Raw genomic sequence first — 23223 nt, forward strand, 5'->3', positions numbered from 1 at the left:
GAATTAGTCAAAAGAAAAAAATTAACCATTTATACAATTTATGAGACTACCGATGTATAGACAGTTTTTAGAAATAGAACAGAGTTCTGCAGAAAGAAAAATCTCTACATGACATGTGGCAGCCATTATCACCTAATGTGCTTCTGCAAGGCACTTTACTGAGCATAGTACAGGGATATAAATAAAATGGGGACTAAATGTAAGTAGATACAAAACCTGCTAGTACAGACAAATTAAGGCCATGGACATTACTTTTGGCCACAAAATGCACAGGGATTTAGTAACAGTAGATACATGCAGTCTCTACATGGACTAGTGAGTGGGGGTGAAAGCTCTGTGTTGTCATTGCAGTAAACAAAGCCACTCATTTGATGTGCACTACTGTAAAACCCCCAAAATGACAAAAGTGGCAGGAAACTAAAGACCTGAGCAGGACACAAGAGCAGAAGCAGCAAACAGACAAGTAGTATTAAAATTGAAGTATAACCTAAAGTAGTCCAGTGAGAATAGTCCAAAAGGAATAGTGATCAATAGCAAGAGTGAGGCGCTCTACTCAGAAAAGGAATCCAGAAAATAACAAGTTACCCATTTCTTCAGTGCAATGAAAAAAGACATCCCAGAACTTGAAACAAAGAGCCCATTACTGCATATTAAACTGGGCCGAGAATGACTATGTCTGCTAGCCGGATAAACCTAAGTACAAAGTTTCAAGTGCAGATGACCATGTTATCAAGGTGGGGGTGTTTTCAGATGCATGTAGTAAGACAACACTCACAGAAACATTATGGCACACAGTGGCTGTCTGAAAAGACATGGCCATCTTCTGCCCCAATAACAGGCAGCCAAAGAGGCAGCGTACCCATGCCTCAAGTTCAGCCTGGGCATAGCTGCAGTATTTGTTTCAGTGTTCCAAACCATGCTATGAATGAGATGGATGAAATGTGGTACAATCTGCTTTTATTCTTACTTTGGGACAGTTACCTTTAGACAGACAACTACTTATGGTAAAATCTGCAACCACTGCTCCTCACATCACTCAAGCCTGCCTGTCATGTCCTTTATGTTAGCAGTGTGAGAGAGATACAGATGTCTCCTCCCTGTGAAGCTTTCTCTTAATGATAATGAATATCCATCCCTGTTCTCCTCAGAGCATGTTAATCTGACTGTAGCTGCACACACAAATTCAGACACCTCATTATAATCCATCAGGGAATGCTAAAACGACAACCCACATCTTCTTAGAAGATAGGGTTCAGTTTAGAAAGTGTAGTGTGATCTTTGCATCAGAGGGCTCTCTGATGGAGATTACTTCGCCACTGTCCTTCCAGCAGTTTGCTCCCACTGCTTCAGAGAGACCTCATCTTCTCATGAAATAGCTACTGTAGGGTCAGAAGTTACCGTGCTATGGGGAAAATGAAGTCATAGCAAATGTCTCCTTAAAGTAAATTCTGTGAATATAACGATGCAATTATGAAGCATTATTCTTCAAATACATGAGATCCCTAATAAATTGGATACTGTAGACATCCTGAGAATTGCACAGGAATTAAATGCTATTTATAAGTCACTTTGAGTCTTATGTCTTATATCGCAAAATTGACAAAATGGAGAAAATCCAATTGTTGGCGAGAGCTGGTAATTATTCCACATGAGATGGAGATCCAAGCCCCAGATGGTTCTCTAGATTCATGTGAAACTGAAGGCTGTTTTTAATTCAAGAAAGAGCTTTCAGTGGCAATGCTTACTGAAGTTATTCCCACTCCATGCATCTTACTTGTACCCTTTGGCACAACACAGCACCTGCCTTAGCTTGAGCAGCCACATTGTGAACAGGGTCAAGGAACTGATCCAGAAAAACAAACAGACAAATGTCAAAACATTATTGCTGGTACCAACTTTAAGTGCAATCACTGAACACCTTCCAGTTTTGGAGAAATCAGGCTGTTAACTGTGACAGTCAAGCCTATCAACACAACCACACAACTCAAAATCCCAGTATTTTACAAGAGGATAGTCCTCAAACACCCTCTTTCACTTGAAGTAAGGTTAGAAGTTAAATTCTAGCCTGATCCAGACCAGTGGGAAATATCCTCTGACTTCAGAGCCAAGAGTTCACCCTCATGGTTTCAGGAACCATTTGTGGTACATCAGAAGTAGATCCACATGGATTCCCTCTTCAGCTTTGAGGGAAACTCAGAAGCATCCAGAATCCCAGGCAGGGATAAAACAAAATAGGAAGTTCTGAAAGTTTATTTCAACACTTTGAAATCATTCAGTTAATCATAGCAATTTCCTAACTGATTGTAGTATTGATGTAGTTTTGTTTAGGTTCTTGTTTTCCAAAAAGGATATTTGGACACAATTGTCACAATCACACAAAGTTTAAATTGAAACAGGAATAGTTTACAAGAAAATCCTTTCAACTCTAATCAGAAGACAGTAACTTCAGAAAAATATTCAGATTACCACAGGATGTAACTTATTAAAAACATCCTTGTCACTTCCCATAATAAAGCCTCCTTGGACACCATACTTCAAGGAACCTTAACTAATTTTCAACTACAGTAGCTTGGATGAACAATTTTCAACTTGCATATTTTTCTATGAAAAATTAATATTGAGTTTCTGGCATTTCTCCAGTTTGAAGATGCATTGTAAAGCTGTTGGTTAAAGAGTATTTCTAAAGGTTATGACATGCTGTGTACTACCAGCTGGAACAAATGGACCTAGACATTAAGATCACTTTCCATCTAGCCAAGAGTCAAATTAACATTTCTGCTTTTTACATTTTGATTTAATTCATACTCCCCAGCAGCAGGTGCTTTAATATGAAGTAAAAAAAAGTTGACTTCACTGAAATTTAAGCCACTGAAATATAGGCTCAGTCAAAGAAATCTGACAAACGGAAAACTTGAAGCAAAAACCCCACCAAATGAGCTAGTTCAACTGCTTCTAGCTAAGCCACCAGGGTACCCATAGCTCTGCGCCTGACCCCAGGGAGGTGCTTCAGAGCACCCAGATTAGACCCAAAATCCCTCCTGTGCACCCTGAGCCACTCAGTACATTGTATGTTAATAGGAGACACAATGGGTTCCTCTATTCGAGATTTAGAGCAGAGGTTTCTAAAATTCCTCAGTGATCAAAGGTTCATTTGCCCACCAAAACATAGCAGCACCCACCTTCACGGAAGGTGCCAGGAAGAAGTTGCAGAGGTTTGAGGTGCTTCTCATCCTGAAAAGCTTAACTCACCACCCTCTCTCTCCCTTCCTTTCTCACAGAAAAGGTGTTTACACATTTTCTTGCCTCTGCCGCAGCCCACACGGCAAGCAAGTGTGACACTGCAGAGCCACTTGAACAAGAACAGCCGTCCCAAGCCAGGCCCACCCAGCAAATGTGCTGATGAGGAGGTCTTCTCCTCAGAGATGGAGGTGTAACTTCACTCAGGCAGAGGTTACCACCACATCTGAGTTCACAGCTTCCACGTCCTTACTTGAGCACTATATTCACCTAGCTACTGTTTTAAAAGTGCATCTCCCCTTCCCTCCGAGTTTAAGGACTGACACCTGCTCAGTGTCTAAAAGCAAGGCATTCAATAGAAAACGCAAATACCAGAGCATGGTGCCCTTATATTTCCCTAAAGCAACCACATGCTTGTCCTCAGAGAATAAGATAATCAGTTTTCAGATTTTTTTTGTTTACTACCTTAGTTAAATCAATACTCAGGGTGCTTCTTACTGCCCTTAATTTTTGAAGACTTCGGTGCTGTGGGTCTCTATTCACCATGAACAATCCTGTTATAAGGAACCCCCACTTCCACAAACCCAAAGCCACACAGCAGGTACAGCTGAGAAGATACTGTAGAGGCAGCTGCCAATTCACTGCTTTGAAAAAGTTCCCTGGAATACCACACAAACTAGATGCTTAGTAAAACTGAAGCTAAATTGCATATCCTAACATAATGATAAATTACTATGTGGAGGGTAAAGAACCAAAATTTAAAGGCAACAGATCCAAATGACAGTTTGTCAGGCATTCCCACCATGTTTGCTTTTACAGAAGCTGAACTGCATGCAGTTGAAAGTAACTAAGATGCTTGATCTACCATTCACATGTACACAGCTGGTGCAAATAAAGGACACTAAATATAACGGGGGGGGGGGGGGGGGGGGGGGAGGAGAAATGAATAGGAGCCAGAAAAGCCAACACTTTTCTTAAGTCTTCCAGCTAAATGTTTATTTCCATTATGTTAGACAGTGACCAGACTTCTGCAACTGACATTTTGTTGCCTGTAAATGCTCTGCTTGTGCAAGCACGGTGTGTATTGTTTCAGCTGTGAAATCCACTCAACAACTCTGAGTACTTTCCCTGATGAAAAACATCTTACTAGGCTGCTTACAGTGTCTAAGGATATGGTAGGTTTACCAAATGTATCAACTGAAAATGGTATAAAAAAGCCACATGTCCTCCTGGCTTGCCCAATAGCCAAAAGAACCCATCCCAGGTGTCCTTGGTAGTTCAAATAGAAAAAGTGAGGGGCTAGACTTTGATGTTTCTCCCAATCTACTTACTGTAATTCTGAAAGGGACAGATCATAATTCTAGTAGTGTTTACAACCTGAAGATGGAGGGCATGCCCAGAAACAGCCCTTGACATCTACCCCAGAAGACCTCAACCATAACTGTTCCATGCCATAAGCCTCCATCCCTCCATGCAGCTGACATGTTAGCACCAGGCTGACAATACATAGCTGATCTTCAGCCAAGGAATCCAGAAAAATCACAGGACTAAAAGATGCAGAGGCCTATTGCATGTCACTGAGGTAACAGTCCTCTCCCTTTGCACTTATTTCCCAGTTGGGTTAAGCAGCTTCCCCCTTTGCTGTAGGGCAAGGATCCCATGGAGAAGCCCGAGCACCTACCTGGCACAGGTACTTCCACTAAGCAGCAGCATGGAAGAGCTGGGTGCTGTAACATGTGGGTACTCTGAACAGCAAATGTTCAAATCTTCATTTCCAACTAATCTGCAGCAGGTTCAGTGAACCAGAAAACTGGGCCAGGTATTGATTGGACTAGTGTGCCACCTGAATACTTCAGGCTTAGATTTTCAGCAAATAGCAGGTGGGGGAATGCATATCAAAAGGAGCAGCAGAAAGTGGATTTATACTTCATCATAATTCTGAGACATTCAGAATCCAGGAATTTCATTCAGGCTCATATCCTTTTGGAATGGATACTCTGAAGAAGCACTCAGGTTAAGGAAAGCTCCAGAACAAGAGTTACCTACATAAATTTAATGTGGTTCCTTTGGGCCCAGTTATCTGTGACACAGCAGGTACTGTTTCTTCCAGGGGATCCCCAAGACTGAGCATAGTGGATGGCTGGTGCTTAACAGGTGAGCAGCCATCCAGATTTTTTTCTTCCCCTCAGTGAATTAACAGGCCAGGATTTATTTATTGTCATACAGTTTGGATGATTTAATGATTTCCTGATGAGCTCTTCCAAGGACTCAGCAGATATTAATTTGTCTTCAGAAAACCACTCCAAAAGTAATTTTAACCACAAGCTTCATACAGAGAGCTGAGGAACAGACAAATTTAGAAGTCCAACCTGAGATACACAGTACTTTTTCAGTACCAGTCACCTCAAAAAAAATAGAGCTTGCATGAGCTCCTACAACAAGAAAAGAAGTCCCAGCCCTATCTGACTTCACATCCTATCCATCTTGCCAGTTAACCTCCTGCACCTTTTCTCCCTTCTCCTGTTGTGCTGGTTTTGGCTGGGATAGAGTTAATTTTCTTCATAGTAGCTAGTATGGGGCTATGTTTTGGGTTTGTGCTGAAAACAGTGTTGATAATACAGAGATGTTTTCATTAGTTCTGAGCAGTGCTTACACAGAGTCAAGGCCTTTTCTGCTTCTCTCACCACCCCACCAGCAAGGAGGCTGGGGGGGGGCACAAGAAGAGGAGAGGACACAGCTGGGACAGCTGACACCAACTGACCCAAGGGATATTCCAGACCATAGGACATCACACTCAGCATGTAAAGCTGGGGGAAGAAAGAGGAAGGGGGGGACTTTCAGAGTGATGGCATTTGTCTTCCCAAGTAACCATTACACATGCTGGAGCCCTGCTGTCCTGGAGATGGCTGAACACCTGCCTGCCCATGGGAAGTGATGAATGAATTCCTTGTTTTGCTTTGCTTGCGTGTGCAGCTTTTGCTTTACCTATTAAACTGTCTTTATCTCAACCCATGAGGTTTCTCACTTTTACCCTTCTGATTCTCTCCCCCATCCCACTGAGGGAGGTGAGTGAGCAGCTGCACGGTGCTTAGTTGCTGGCTGAGGTTAAACCACACCACCTCTAAACACACTCACCCTTCTGCTCCCACCTCTTCCTGAGGCTTCCTTCTTGCCTAGTCCTAGTTTTGACCTTCCATGCTTTATTGGGCAATCCCTGATCTTCCCCATTGCCGTTCTCAGACTGGACTGGACTCCTTCCTACCTGCACAGCAATTCCTCATTGCAGGATCCATATGCAGCAAGTCCCAGCAGCCGGCTCCCTGGCTTTGATCTTGTGCCTGCCTCTTCCCAGAGCAATCTCAGTTCTTGCTGGCTCTCCAGTGTGTTTACTGCCTCAAACCACAGCTTCTGCCCCAGGCACCAGCTGGGCTCCTCAGCACCCAGCTCATGGCTTTCTCCCCTGACTGACAGCCAAGGTTCAGGGGTGAAGAAAGTCACTCAGGTACACTGACATGCCACACACTAGCCCAGAGCCAAGCCCTCACCTCGACTTGCAACCTGTGCTGCTTCCTGGAGTCAATAGCCTGAGAATACAGCAGGAGAAATTTGTCCCTTTCTAATTAAGAGGTAGTCTGCTCCACACATCCTCACTTTCATATTGCAGTCACAAACATAGTCGCACTGATAGACTGTGAATTGACAAGAAACTCCATAACACACATCCATCTTTGTACCATACGAAGCCTTACAAACACTTACCAGCCACTCTAAGCTATCAATTACTGAAGCCCTAAAACCACAAAGCATCCATAGGGCTTCACATTGCTAACACATAGCTCAAGACTAGCAGACACATGTTTAGGTTTAACTTCGCAGGCATCGGGACACTGAACTAGTGAGCTGCTCCCCAAGGGAAGGCAAGCCAGCAGCCAAGGGCAGCCCCAGGACAGGCTGGGCCCTCACTGACAAGCACAGTCCTACAGAGACTGAAGACAGCAGCCAGAGCTGGGTGCTGGTGACAGGGTCCACCAACAGCCCCAGGCACCACAAGGGGATGAACCAGGTCCAGGGAGTCTAGCCAGGAGCAAAGGAGATGGGTCCAGAAGTGAGACTGCAGACAAGTCCACATAAGGGGTCCATCCAGGACATACACCACCCACAGCAAAGGCATAAAGTCCATCCAGGACATACACCACCCACAGCAAAGGCACAAAGTCCATCCAGGATATACACCACCCACAGCAAAGGCACAAAGTCCATCCAGGACATACACCACCCACAGCAAAGGCACAAAGTCCATCCAGGACATACACCACCCACAGCAAAGGCACAAAGTCCATCCAGGACATACACCACCCACAGCAAAGGCACAAAGTCCATCCAGGACATACACCACCCACAGCAAAGGCACAAAGTCCATCCAGGACATACACCACCCACAGCAAAGGCACAAAGTCCATCCAGGAGAGTGGTACTGGAGACAAGCACACCTACAACAAAGCAAATGGCCCATGGCGGAGTTTAAATAGGGCTTCTGGGCCCATGGGTGTGGGCAGAGGTCCCAGGTGAAGCTGGTCAGGGTTATTAAGAGCATTAACACCTGTTAAAGCCCACAGGGCCCTGACACCAAAACGCACTGAAATGTTTTATCAGTCCAGGTGAGAGTTGGGGGCAGTTCTGCAGACTCCCCCAGGCGGCCCCTGTGGTGTACAGGGCGGCCATCAGTACTGACGCGTGTCTCTGTGTGTTGGTTCCTGTGCTGGGCGGAGGATTTGGGGATTTGTCCCGTCTCGGTGTCGTGTCAACCCCCACCCTCCCGGGGCGGCTCCTGCTGCAGTGCTCACCACGATATACACAGACAAAATACTTGCACATAGTCAGGAGAAAAGATGCAGAAACAGTTGCGTAGGACAGGATTTTGTACCCACGTGAGGCAGTTAGGACGTGTTTTGTACGTATTTTAAGAAGATGGGTAGCCATGGGCCCTGTATGTGCTGGGGTGGCCGCAGAGAACAGTGGGACAGCTGGGTGTAAGTACTCTGTGGCTCAGGGGTCTCACCAAGCCCAGGTGAAGATCTGCTGCGGGGACCCCTGCACCCAAGACCCCTGTTGCTGTCTGGACAATGACCCCCAACCTGCTCAAGAGGTTTGATTCCCCATGTGAGCACTGCTCTACTCAAAAGGTAACAGGTAGTTTGTTGCTTTTTTTAAAGAAAAAGCTAGCTCTCTGTCCGTGAGTGTCAGTGCAACATCTCTCTCCCTCACCTCTGTCCGCCGTATGATCACCGACTGTCTCTGCTCAGTCAGCTGTCTGCTAACGGACAGATGAGAAGTGCAGACACAACCCATGTTTATCTGGTACTTACAAACGATTAGCACTCTCCCAAGCAATATTGCTCGGTAACTGTAATCATATAAACAACGGATGCTAGCAAGGCAGCTTTGCGTAAGTTTAATGCAGATTTTTGTACACAGTGACCATACCTCAGGAGTATTTAGCAGGTGCCAGGGTTCCTGCTTTTGTGTTTGGCTTCTCCTTGGTTTGGAGTCACCTGTCCAGATACCTGCTGCTGGTCCCTTGCAGTCAGTCTGTGGGGACAGTGCACGTGGAGCAGAGCTCACCCAGCTCTTGAACACGCTCACAGGAGCCAGAAACTTTTGATTTTTAAAAGTGGAGCTCCTAAAGCGAACAAAGTCCCTTACCAAGCATGCATAAAGTACAGTTGCTTAAGGATTTATTATTTGGCTGACTAGGACAGTGCTTGCACAAAGAAAAAAATCACATCTGTATCATTACTTGTAACCATCTGTCACAGAAAAATTGTACATGCTTTGTCCAAAACCTAGAAGGACTAGAAGGAATCTCTCAATTCCTTGACTGAAACAACATTTTCCTTGGAAAGAGATCAATAGTTTTGGTTAAAATGTTCTGTGTCCTCCTCCTTTCCTTCCCCTGCATATAAATTTAGTCCAGGCTGACAATTTTGGCACAAATAGTCAAAATGTTCAAAGTTTTTAAGCAACTGGAAACAATATGTTAATGGAAAAAAAGTCACCTTAATATTAGACTGTTAGCCCTGCCTGTATCAAAATCATTTTACATGTGCTCTGATATCAGAATGAGCTCTCCCACACAGTGGTTTCTTCCACTTCAGCTTCTTTTTATAAATATACAAAATATGCACCTATCTATATTCTCTTTAAGCACACCACGGATATGCAATTTCAGAATTTAAAGAAAAAGAGACTGAGAGAGCTACTACATTATTTTCTCTTGACTTCTCATTTTGTACCCTTCTGGTAACACAGACAGCTTTATTCTCACTGAAATTAGATGTGCACTGGGTTAATGAAAAGAGCACTCTCTGGTTCTGCTGCAACCAGTTTCATTCCCACACTCTGACATGGAAGAATGAAATAGTTGTGGGACTTTGTGGGTTTTTATACCACTAATAGAGATACAACCATTCTTTTCCCTAGAATCCCATAGTTTTGTGTATATAACCTGGTTACTATCTATCGATCACCATGTAATTGTCTCTCTTGACACTAACAGCACGCTTATGACCACAATGTCTGAAAACCTTAGGCATTTTAAATGTAAGCACAAATGTTTATCTTCTTTAATCTGTACCTTATGCTGGTGCATAAAGTCAGGAGTAGCTATGCGTTTCCTCACGTTATCTCCTGCTGCATGAATAGGTAAATTCTTCTTAATTTTTCTGGTATGGTTTTTTACTTCATGTTCAGCTGTAAGGCAATTCTTCATGGGATCTAGAATCCCTGAAATTAATACTGTTGCCTGGGACACACACTGGCAGATAGTTTTGCCCTTTGATTTAAAAAGGTTGATTCAAGGCATTCAGTCAAGAGATGAAAAGATTGGTTTTGTTCTTGAAAGGAGCAAAGAAAAGTATTGAAAGAGAAACCTATAGAGGATGGTGTTTCCACGCACCATGAAACCTGAGATCTAGTTTTTTAAAGGTGTGAGCACCAGAGTTTGGAGGAGTCCTAATCCTTTATGTTTTCACAGAAGCTGACAAACTAAATGAAAGGAAACACTTCAATTTCACAGCTGAACTCCAACAGGGGATACTACCATGTCTACCATGCATTATTAATTGCCTGCTAATGAAGTATAAAACAGTATTTGTGTCACCACATTACTGAAGACATAACTGTGAGCAAAGTCTCTGCTTCAGATTGCTTCTACTACGACTTCTGTAATTTGGAAAGCAGTTTGACCAAAATTAGGTTTTCAGCTGACCCAAATAATTTTCCAAGGATGTGTGGTTGCCCTTACAAATAATATTAACATCAATAAAGAAATTAAGCTGGAAAGACAACATGACCCCAGTACAGACCTACCTGGCCGATAGATTATAAATCACTAAAAAAAAGGTAAAGCAGATTACACCAACATTGGCTTGGTATTCTCTTAAGTGTGTCCTGGTTTCAGCTGGGATAGAGTTAATTGTCTTCCTAGTAGCTGGTACAGTGCTATGTTTTGAGTTCAGTATGCGAAGAATGTTGATAACACTGATGTTTTCAGTTGTTGCTCAGCAGTGTTTAGACTAAAGTCAAGGATTTTTCAGCTTCTCATGCTCATCCAGCGAGAAAGCTGGAGGGGCACAAGAAGTTGGCACAGGACACAGCCAGGGCACCTGACCCGAAGTGGCCAACGGGGTATTCCATACCATGGGACGGCACATCTAGTGTATAAACTGGGGGGAGTGGGGGGGGGAATCGCCGCTCGGGGACTGGCTGGGTGTCGGTCGGCGGGTGGTGAGCAATTGCACTGCGCATCATTTGTACATTCCAATCCTTTTATTATTGCCGTTGTCATTTTATAAGTGTTATCATTATTAGTTTCTTCTTTTCTGTTCTATTAAACCGTTCTTATCTCAGCCCACGGGTTTTGCTTCTTTTCCCAATTTTCTCCCCCATCCCACTGGGGGGGGGGGGAGTGAGTGAGCGGCTGCGTGGTGTTTAGTTGCTGGCTGGGGTTAAACCATGACAGTGTAACTAAAAATACTCAGGAAATTGATACTTCATGTCTGTCATTGTACTCATCACTTCATTCCTCCAGTGTGCGGTGCACAGTCATCATTTGGAGTATGGCATTAATTTTTAACAGCGCGAAGTGTAAATGTACCGTCAAAGCTTCTGCCACAGATTAATGGTTTCATGGCAGCCTCTGAGCTAGTGGCTGCATTGATTTGTGGGAGAAATTTCTCCCGCAGGTGTTAGAAAATGTTGAAGACCTGAGCACCTAGACCTGCTGCGTCTCTTTCTTCCATTCAGTCTGTTCTCATTCTGCATATCTAGAGAGGCTCAGAAAGAAAGAAGAAACAGAGAAAAGCACCCACCATATTTCCCCAACCTACTCAGCAGTAGCACATCGGCTCCCCCAAACCTTACAAGGGAAAGGAAGGTTAAAGCTCTGACAAATGCAGGCACCACGGGTGCAGGGCTAAGCTGGCAGCAGGGCAGAGTCTCCGACCCACACCCCTGCTCACAGGGCGTCCACTGCCTGCCTCCTGCGGATCACCAGAAAACCTGTTGCGAGAAACCGGGCACTGTGCTAAACCGTCAACAGCAAAGTACCTCCAGGTTCTCTGTCGGCATGGACGCTGCGGCAGCATTAAACGCTGTTGACAGCTTCCTTCCCACAGGCAGAGGGAAGATATTTTCAGAATGTGAGACAGTTTTATTACGCCCTTCTCTTAAATAATTCTGAAACACTTTTGTCATTTTTGTAAGTTATTCATGCCTTGGGAGCGTAATCCTGTTAAAAACAGGAGGGTGGCTCAGGCACATGGGCTGCTGATATTCTAAAAGGCAGCTGAAGAACCGAGATGGCTCAGGAAATAAAAATGATAAACACAACTTCCTGAGCTACAGGACAACTCTTATTTCCCAACATTCCCTGAAAAAAAATCATAATATTGTAAAATACGCAGCCATTCTTCCTTAAAAGTAATCTCTGGGACTATTTATTACCAGAAGAGATTTGAGAGACACCTACCAAATTTCCTAGAGTCCTGGGGAACCCTTAAGAAAGTCACATGAGGAAAAAAAAACCTGCAAGCATATTCTTCCTGGCAGGGTTAGGGGGGTACATGGTAAGTCCCAAGCATGCAATTGTGTACCTGGTCCTGATTCAGGCTCCTAAGGTTTACTGCACAACAAGTAATAAATAATGACTTCACTGTTTCTGACCTCCCTTGGCAATTTCTTTTTTGAAAAGTGTACCGAGCAAGGAAAGGCCAAATCTCTATGGATGGATTTCTTTGGTTTCTGTCTTCTGTATGCACACTAGCGTTAAAAAAAGACTGACTGGGCCCTACCTCCCAAACTTGCAAAACAAAATAGAACAGTCTTTTTGAGAGGGAGAAACGCTTTTGCTTTTATTCAGGAGAGTCAGCAAATAGCCTACAAGGCCTGAATTACAGTTAATGACCCATATGGTTCTCTAGTATTAGGGTAAAATCCAATATTTATATTTTTACAAGCTTACTGAATTGATCTAGATGGAATCAGAGTAGCTGGAAATTATCTGGAATGTAAACAGCTGATGTTCCTGGGAAATTGCATCAACATTTGTAGCCATTTTGGGAGAAATACTAATTAAATTGCCATACCTCTTGCTGGGGAGGGGATATAATTTTCCTAGTTTTCTTCTAATATACTTTCAAAGTTTACACTGTCCATTTTTCTTACTTGTTAGGAAATCTGTTACCCCACAATAAACAACTGCAAATTGGTGGTTTGGCTACTACTCATACTTAAGGGTGTCCTAGATTTGTTACTGAGTTACACTGGACATTACAGAAGCAATTTTGATCAATTATTCTTAGCAAATACAGAGAAAGACAAACCTGCTGAATTTCTGACTTTCCTCTTCTTCTTAGTTACATCTGATCTAGTGAAGTGGAACTAGCTAGCAGCAGTAATACCTTGCTTTCATATAGCACCTTTGTCCTTCAAAGTCAAAGCATTAAAAATATATATATATATATATATAAAGCAAAATGAAACTATTTGACCAAGGTCACAGTGCATATCACTAGCAGGCTAAGGAAAAGGATTTCTGAGTCCCAGAGCATCACACACATTGGAGCAGAGATGCAAATCATCAATTCAGAACGAAATATCAATCACTCAGTGTTGAATTAACGTAAAGGGGAACTCCCACCTCTTTCTCATATAGTTCTGTTAAATTTTCTAGCCTTTACGACACTAGATATTTTCATTTACTTTCCGTTTTGTCCACTCTATTAATGTATGTGTAGTCTCAAAGACAATAGCGATGGTGAAAAGTATATGCCTGGGAAGTTCATAACGGGTCACCAAACTCTTCAGAGTTCCTAGGCATAAGCACAGTCCTAAAGTAATATTTTGCAAACAAAGCAAAAATTAGAATTCCTTTTAGATTTGCTTTCAGACATTACCTGGATTAACACCTCAACCTCTCTGCCACCCCCTTGGGAAATTTTCTCACATATTTCAGACTTATTTTAAAGCCTTTGGAACCATTTGGGGGTATAATCGAAGTAAATGCAAGTCTCAACTCAAAAAAAGTGTCTAATACAGTTTAGGAGCTACTACAAGTAATATAATAAAAGTAGGCTTTTCAGTAGTCTGCAAGCCTGGTCTGGAAATTAAGACCGAAATCATGCTGTGGCTCTGTTACTGACCGCTGGATTAATCACCTGATCTTTTTTCTTTCTTCCTTTCCTCTGTTTCTTTTTAGCTTGACTGTTATTCAGGGCAGAGACAGTCTCTTCTTTCCTGTAGAGCACCTAACCCAAGAGGACTTTGGACTACATTTGGGATACTAGGCTTCACAAAAGAAAATGACGAGTTTGGTCATGTGTTTTTTGACATTTTGTTTGTCATGTAAACACTCTTCCTGAACCAAGTTTTAAAAATGCATTAGGAAGAACTATCGAAGTTAAGCTTGTTTGTTCTGCCTGTTCATTCAAGTCACGGTCATCAGCATTCAGCTAAGAGCTTTTAAACATGGCACTAGGCAAAGATACAGTACTGCGACTGACAGGCTGAGGCTAGCCATGCAGTTGGAAATTTTAACTGGTGCTAATTCCCAACAGAAAGACTTTCATGTTTCATTTTTTTCAACCTTAGAAGTTGAATGATTTATTGTGTCAGAGTCCTGCAATGCTACTCACAACATAATTCCATTGCAATTTCTTCTTACAAAGGGCTGCTTTTTCTCAAGCTTGCTTATTCTTGCAAAATGTTGCTGGTGCCAATAAATGACAGGTTGCTGTAAGTAGAAACAACTGCTCTTGTGGGGGCCTCCTGCAAGTACACCAATGAATATTGAATTTCGCACCTCTGACATGACTAATCCTTGGGAGTGCTTTATGATGCCTGACACATATTTACAGAAGAGGCACTTGTAGGCAATTAACTTAAGCTGTGCAGTATTTCCAGATAACCTGACTACTTTAAAAGGTTCTAGATTAAGGTTGAGTATCGAAAGCAGGGACAGGTGGTACTTGCAGTAGTTCATTCTGTTAGCAATTGCTTTTTCTATTATGTTTGTATCTCAATGTCGGGATTCGAGGACAAACAAATATATCAAGGTAATACACTTAAAGACAAGATGACACTTGAATATGTGTGTATACTTCATAGGCATACCTACATTTGTAAAGTTTGATTTTTCTCAGGTCCTCTCTTGGCAGCAGTCTAAACATCTTGTTTAGCAGAATACATGTTTTGCCTTTATTTTAGTGTTAAGTTTCATACCAGATTCAGCTAATACTTTAGCGAAATGAGGTCATATAATAGGAGAATTACCAGGGCTTATTCTCTTCTAGCATCAGTGTATACAGTAGTGTACACCAGAAAAATACTGTTCACATGAGGGGACTAAATTCTTATATGTACCTGTGCAAATGAAAGAAAAATCAAGTTCCCTATGTAGGAGTAGGAAGCTAGAATCCCAGTCCCTTGCTAATGTGGGAGGCAGCTTAGCCAGAGTGATAGTTTTTACAATATGAAGTTCTCAGACTGCGAGAACAAACTCTGTAGATTGAGCAGCTAGCTCTGAGTTACCCCAAAGTAATCCTAATTTACATTTAAAACCAGCGCCACCAGGAAAAAAAGAAGGGGTTTAAACCCAACTTTTTGGTCCCCCTACCTGTCCAGTCCTACTCTCAACATTCTCATTCACCCCTTAAAAATGGGTATGGAGGTGACTGAAAAAACAAGGCGCACAAGATGAGAAAAAATTTAAAATAAAGCAATAAATTAATAAAAATAAGAAGCCAAAAGTGTACATAGAGAAGACAGCTGAATAGCGTCAGTCTGAAGAACTGCCAGGGACAATAGGAATAAGAGATTCTCAGTAGCTGAGGACAGAGACATGAAGGAATAACAAAATACTTATTTTTAGTCATGTCTGGTTGCTTATGTAAGTGATCTTGTAACAAACAAGAAAGGCGCTTTGAAGTAGAATTCCACATAAAAGAGATTGTAAAGATTGGCAGAATAATGGCATACCTAGTTATTGCTTCCCTTTTTGTCTTTGCTAATTGGTGTACCGTACAGGGCTGAAGTTAATTTGGGTTACAGTAGTACTAGCATTGATCTAACAGCATTAGTTTTTTGAATTTTTTATAACTTTGTGGGGGGAAATAAAACTTCTGCAAGACCCGCGTGTCTTGTTTTCTCTAATTTTGGAAAACAGTGCAAAAACATTAGTGAAACCAGGGGGCACCTGGGACCAAGCTGAAGATTCAAGACATTCAGGGTAATACAGCATCCCCGAAATGGGGGATAGAGGGGTATTCCTAAATCCCTTGTCCATGTTGAGATCAACTGCTGGCAAAGGTGCCCCAATGACTGACCGCAAAAAGCAGCACCGCTGGTCATGGGCATAGCCTTGAATCCGGCTGTTTTGACTTTTGGTAAATTGCTTCTCTGGACCATAGTCCATAACAAGAGTTAAAACTCCTCTGTGAAAGAAGTTGAAAGGCTTAGTTAGAGTTTGAATACTTTGGAGATGAGCTTCCATATGAAATGGTAGGGATTATTTTAAAAGCCTTCAGTCTGGGAGTTGCTCATGTGGCCTGGTTGATATAACAACACATATAATGGGATAGCAGCAATTGTTTTTAATATCTTCCTGTCTCAAGATAAGAGTTAGAGAAATTCCACAAAGTTTCTTAGTCTTTGTAATGCTAATCTCCCTAAGCAGCAATAATTCCTAACAGTAGAAAACCTAGAATAAAATACAGAGGCAACGTCAAACACCACCAGGGAAGAAACTGGGGGGGGGGCAGGGGGGGCAGCAGGGAGAGATTGCTAAAACAGTCTATATGGAGATCATACAATAACCTACTTTAGATTTTCTTGCTTTTTATGGGTATCTCTGGGCAAGGAAGCAGCTTCATATTTTTTCAGAGATAAGATTTTCATGATTATTAAGTCTCTTACCTTGTTCATATGGCTCTTTTCTCCTTCAAGGTAGAATCATTATTATTGTTCTTTAAATACTAACAATATACCTGGCATGAGATGAGACACGCTGTCCTATGCAGCTAGGAATTTGAATAGGTAAACTACATAAATCATGTACAAAGTGCAATGAAATACCTGCCCTGGGGGATGCCAGAATAAAGAGGTAAAGTGACCTTAGCCAGAATCAACACCAGAATTAAATTTACAGCACTGCAAGCATTGTATGTCAAAAAGTATTTAAAATACTTTTTTTTTTTGCTTTGAAACCAGTAACCCTATGTAAAAATACAAGATTAAAACTGGAGATTCAAGCATTTTTAAAGAAATGTAGTACTTGATATCAGCCAGACTCCTGCATAATTCATAATCACTGATTTTCACAAAATGACTCTTGTATCAAGCTTGTAACTTCTGCATGAAGCTCTAGTCTGTCATTACAGTTTAGGAACACAGAAAGGAACAGAGACAAAAGAGGCAAAAGTAGGCGTCTGAGTCAAGGATATGCCTCTATGCTATCCCAGCAGAGCAGTTTCTTTACTAAATAAGCATAGAGGTAAGCTAAGAAACATCTCTAGTGGAAGATACATAATGCTTTTCTGTGAGCACAGTTTGCAGCACAGTAAGGTCCCTTCCCTGCCAGTGTTGCTCAAGAAATGTGGGGGGTTTTGTGCAGGAGTTGCCGTGTACAAGCTAAAGTGAAGCACAACCAACATGCACGGGAGACAAGAAAAATTACCAAACTGCCTTACAAAGATTTCCTTTGAAAACAGACCCCATTCAAACTGAAAACAACCAATCTAAATTCAGAAATAAAGCTGTCAGACTTTATTGGACTACCTGATGAATAGAAGCAGATTTCTAGCAACAAGTGAAAGTACACATCTGCTCACACACCTGAGGTAAGAGCTCCCTTTGGTGACACTTCACCTCGGTATCATGCGTAACTACGGGGTATATGACGATTACCTTCTCCTCGTAGGAAACAGACCTCCCACAGGTCTGGGAGTTTCCACCCCTGTGCTCGGCCTGTTCTTTCCTCCACCTTTGCCTTCTCTAAACCTCTCCGTTAGGTCCTCATAGTTTTCATTTCATCTTGAACATTGTTGGTAGGTTTTATGGAATGTACCATGTCTTATCACATGTCCCATCTCAAAGCAAACACATTCATTTTGAATTAGGCATTATTTAAATAAAACCACCCCAGCAGCTTTGTTCCAAAGTAATCAGAAGAAGGAAAACCAGCTGAAAAAATGGAAACCGCAGTACATTCCCTGAAATGAGTAGATGGGGAACAGATGTCATTGCTGAAAGTGAGAGGTTAACCTGACATAAATAACGAAACGACAGCAGTAGGGAGTCCAATCAAGGCTGAATCAATGCTCTGATCTTGCACAGCCTGACAAATCTTTCTTGCTATTTATGGCTTCATTCCTCCTCAGCTCTCTGGGATTGGAGGTGGCAATTATGGGAGAAATTGTCAGGCCTTTTTTTCCCCTTTTGTCGCTGTCCAGCTTGTGAAACCTGTCAGAGATTGCTGCTGAATGAAGAAATGGGAGTTTGTCAGCTGGGATTTGAACATCATGTCAACAACTGCACAACTCGGGTTTTGCATTGTCTTTGACATGTGTATTCCCTATTAGCTCCTAGAAAGGGCAAAAGATGTTTATACCCTTTTTAGAGAAAAAGACTAGTATCATCCATAAACTTTATTCTTGCTACTTAATAAATCACCTCTTTGTGCCATAAGACTTAAGCTGTGATTTCACTACCATGTAAAAACAAGAAAACTGAAAACAGGCAAAGCTTTTTTCTATCTGTAGATAAGTACTTTTGCTGTAAAATCCTAAATACGGTATTCAGAAAAGAAACTGAATAGAGCTAAAAAAAATAATTTTACAAGATCATCTAGTTCATCTCTCCACTAATGGGAGATCACACAGGCCTTGCCTGACGCTATAAATCAGAAAAGCAAAGCACAAAAGACGAATTTTACTGAGAGCTAAAAAGCCTTTTGGCATGAATGAGTTTTTTTGCCATATCAGGCCAGAGAACAAACTGTTTCCTCGACCCTGTTTGGAGACACTGGATTCAAACATCATCCTCAAGGCACTTTTTTCTTCTCCTCCTAGAAGGCATCTGCATGTTGTTTCCCAGTTCAGCCTCACTGACCCACAGGGAAAATCGCTGTGACCTCACTCATGATTTCGAAGCGTGCCAACGCTTTTGCTGAACACAAAAACATAGTTTATGCACAGACTTTTCAGGAAGGAGTATGCAGACAGGGGTATCGCTGTGTCACCTCCTGCCGGAAAAATACCTTTACAGAGCGGGAAATCTCTAACAAATCAGTAACAGCTCAACATTTTCCCCTGAATATGTCTGCATCCTTAGCAGAAATACACCTTTTAAAGGGTAAGTGCTTGTGCACACTTCAGTGAACAGCGGTGAGCAGCAACAGGTAAAAACTGTAAGGCAACATATTGAACGTGCTTGCAGGTAGCAGAATTGTTTTACTTTCAGTTCTATGTGATGGCTCTGTCCGCTAGGAAGACAATTAACTTTATCCCAGCTGAAACCAGGACACCACCATACATAAGCACAGGCCTTCAAAGATCTGTGGGAGCCTGGAAGAGAGACGAAGTGAGTACATGTATGTGTATGTGTATGCGTGTGTGTGTTCGCGTGAGTGGGAAGGGATAGAGAGCGGGGCAAAACACTCAGACATCTCTGGCAGAAACAGAAGCTGAATTCGGCATGCAGGATCTGAATAAGGCTCCCGTTATATGTGTATCACCATAGCTTTTATGCTTGTAACTGGTCAGAGCAAAAAGCATTTTCTAATTCCTCTTATCAACTACCGAACTACAGCATCCTCCAAGAGCACACACCCTCCCCCCTTAATTTTGTTTGTCTAAAAATACAACCACGATCATCTGGGATGTAGCTGCAAAGCATAAATTAATGTATTTCCATAGCATCAAAGAGCAAGGCACACACAACAGAAGGACGATCTGTGTGTACTCGTTAGAGGCAGCTGCTGCTCCAGCCTGTTCCGATGGCTGGGCTGGCACAGGCATCAGCGATTACTGTGGACATGTCTAGGAGGGCATTTTCTACCGGGTGAAGGATGCATGGCTTAAAAGGCAGGTCAGACCAACACAGAAAATAAGAGCAAAGTTCTTCTGGGAGCTGGAAGCCAAAGAAAGAACCTTTGGGCTCTCTTCCTATAATAAATGCAACTTACAGAGCTTTAGCCTGCAGTATTGGTCTGCACAATGGTGCAGTCTTATTCTGCACTGCGGATGCTATTACAGGTTCAGTATAGACTTTCCATATTGATTACATGTTATTTCTCAATGCTTTTTTCCCCTCACACTTAGGTAGCGTGAATAGGAATACAAGGCTGCCACGTTCTGAAGGTCAAGGCTTTTCACACAGCTCCTTCATCTCTAAAATATTTAAATTTTTGATCATAATTTCTGACCTCCATTCACCACATTTATTGTCAGTGAACCCCATATCATTACTTCCATACTTTCTTTCAGTTTTACTCACGCCATCTCCTTTACTGAGCCCTACCTCCAATGCAACAGATATTCTCCAATATTTTAAATTTCTGCATAGTGCACAAATACTGACCCTGAACATTTCAATAACACGCTCCTTCCTCTTCCCCATCAGGAGTCTCTGAATAAACTCTAGCTAGTGGGTCTCCCTGTGTGCGTATTTCAGTTCTGAAATCCTTTTTGTATAGAACAAGCATGTAAGAATAAATCGTGTGAGGTATGCCTTCTTAGGTATACAGATCCCCATGGTTCTTTTTCCCAGATTTCCTTTGAAGTAACGTCCCATTAAATACCTTTGTTCTACTGTTTTCAGGAATTCCCCATCCATTTACTTTTTGATCCTCCTTATGCTAGACTGCTTATGCAACTCTTTTTTCTGAAGGGGGGGGGGGGAAGCCTTGGAAGAAGTTTGTTTAATAGCATTTATACCTCTTCTACAAATCCTTATTTAAAAACAAGCCTAAACCAAATTAAACTGAGAGAAAAATCAAAGAAGCATCTTTAAACTCCTCTGATTTTAATGATCAAACTAACCGTGGGATGTTGCTGGAGTGTGGAAAAAAGACAGATCTAATTGCACTATGAAGCAAGTGAGACAGGTTAAAAGGAAAATCAGGGCAAATTGAGGTAAAGAAATGACAGAACCAAAGGAAATAAAAAAGAATGAGTTGGGCTGGAAGGGAGGTGGGGATGGATGGAAAGCTAAGATGACTGGCATGGTATCAGGGAGAAAACCTCAAAGTTCAGAGACATGTTTAAACATTTTTGGACTTGCTGAAACCTAAACATCCAAACCCACTGAGTTAAGTATTCTAATAGAAGACATATTCCCTGCGTAATTGCAAGTGACACATGGAGAAAACGTGACTTTCAAAGTAATAGTTCTTGTAAACCATTTAATCTTTGCTTTATTAAAGGCAAAAAGGGAAAAAAGTAAAATGACTATCAGAGAAGGAGCACTGTTGTAGATGGCATTTAAACATCACGAGCCTCATGGATGAGTAATGCGTATATTCAAGAACTGCTGCTGAATACAGTACAAAGGCTATTTCACACTTCCGTGACCTTTTTGCTGAGGGAGCTGCTATTTTACTTCTCAATAATGAGATTTCTTTAGTGCTTAGGAATTCAGATTGAATTGGGAAAGCCACAGGAGCCCTGATGCAAGGTGTTTTTACTGAAAGAATTATCCTTGCATTTTATAAGTGAAAGATCAATATTAAATTAGTTTTTGCATTGAAAGAATGGTGCTGTTTCTTTGCAGCAGGCTATCACTTCATGTCACACAAATCAGTATCTTACCATCAAGAAAACCCCTGATAGCTATAAAAACATCTTGAAAAAACCTCCCAAATGATCCTTGGTTGTTTTATCTTTCCAGCAAATTAAGTGAAAGAAACGCACTTTATCCAAGAAATAAACTACAGTCAGATGGGAACACTGACTTCATTTCTGGCTTTGCAACTTCAGCCTAAACACAAACCAAAACTGCCTGGAAGTATGAAATTATGTCAGTGGATCCCATTGAGCATGCACTGACATCAGAAAATGCCAGCAGATACCCCCTGGTACTTTTGTTGGCAACCTCAGTAGGAACAGTCTCTTCTTGTGGCTCTCCTGAAGCACACAGGCAAAGTTACATGCAGAAATGTATGCTGTGTCTGCACATGCATTATCTTATCTTCCTGGTAGCTCTGTTGTACACTGGGCTCGAAAACAAGGTGTAATAAAGGTATTAGTGAAAATAACACCTATTACTACATGATTTTGAGGTCATCTGCTGTAGGGAATTTACAATTAACCTACCATGTTTCCCATCTGTACAACAGGAATTATTTTGTCTTAACTCCTGTAGGTTTTGTTAAGATTTAGCTCTGGAGGGATTGGGAAGTACTCAGGTATTCTTATGAGATGACCCATGTAAATTCTGACACATGCTGCACTTGACACATTTCTGATTCTTGCTGTTCAGAAAAAGTATATTTGTTCTGCCCATTTCTCTGAAAAATTTACTAAATCTATATTTGTAAGCGTGAATTTATTTAAAACCACCTTCTATGAGTTTGTATGATAGGCTTTAGGAATTCATGGGGGTGCCAGCCATTGCACTGCCCTGGGTGCCGCTTGCCCATCTTTGCTTCCCTCTCAGCACTCGCGGGGACAAGGGTATCACCAAAACACGGGGAAGCCGGGCAGCACAGCAGCTGCACCGGCACAAGTGAGGAACGGGCAGCAACGCTGACCTGCTGTCTCTATTTCACAATACATTATTTCTTACAAATCGTATCAGCGCAAGTCTTGAATAGGGGACTCTGCATCCGCCCGAACCACGCTGGAAACACATTCAGAACAAGGTGCAGAAGCCAATCGCCAGAGCGGCCCCGGGGGATAACGTCCCCCAACACACCATGACATCAGTGATGCAGTCAGCCAGGTCCTAGGTGGTCACCACTAAAATGTTTGCAAATAGGTTTTAATTTAAATCTCTGTTAGACTCTCCTGAATATTTTATGAAGGGAGCTGAAAAGTTTTAATTATGTCTCAAAAGCAATGTTCAGTTTCTGACTTTCTCCTAACAGCTACTGTCACAGTGGACTCCCGAAACATGAGAGCTCCCAACAGCTTGAATTACCTGCTAGGTTTGTAAAATCATAAGCTTGAGCAGTTAACAAGTGCTACAGAAAGTTCTTGGATATGCATCTAAAGGTTATGTTTAATATGGGATTTGGCCTGGTAGGCCTAATTGGGAGTAGAGTTAAACCAGATCTTAATTCTTATGAAATTCAACCATCTTTGGTGAGGCCTCGTGTAATGACTGCGTGCGGGTTTGGAATCTGATCTAGTGGCTAACACGCAAAGCTGACCCAGGAACGAGAAATTAATGCCCGAAGTCAGAACATGAACCTGCAACGTCTGAGCCAAGATC

This window comes from Harpia harpyja, chromosome 6 (assembly GCF_026419915.1).
Source record: "Harpia harpyja isolate bHarHar1 chromosome 6, bHarHar1 primary haplotype, whole genome shotgun sequence".
Classification (NCBI taxonomy): Eukaryota; Metazoa; Chordata; class Aves; order Accipitriformes; family Accipitridae; genus Harpia; species Harpia harpyja.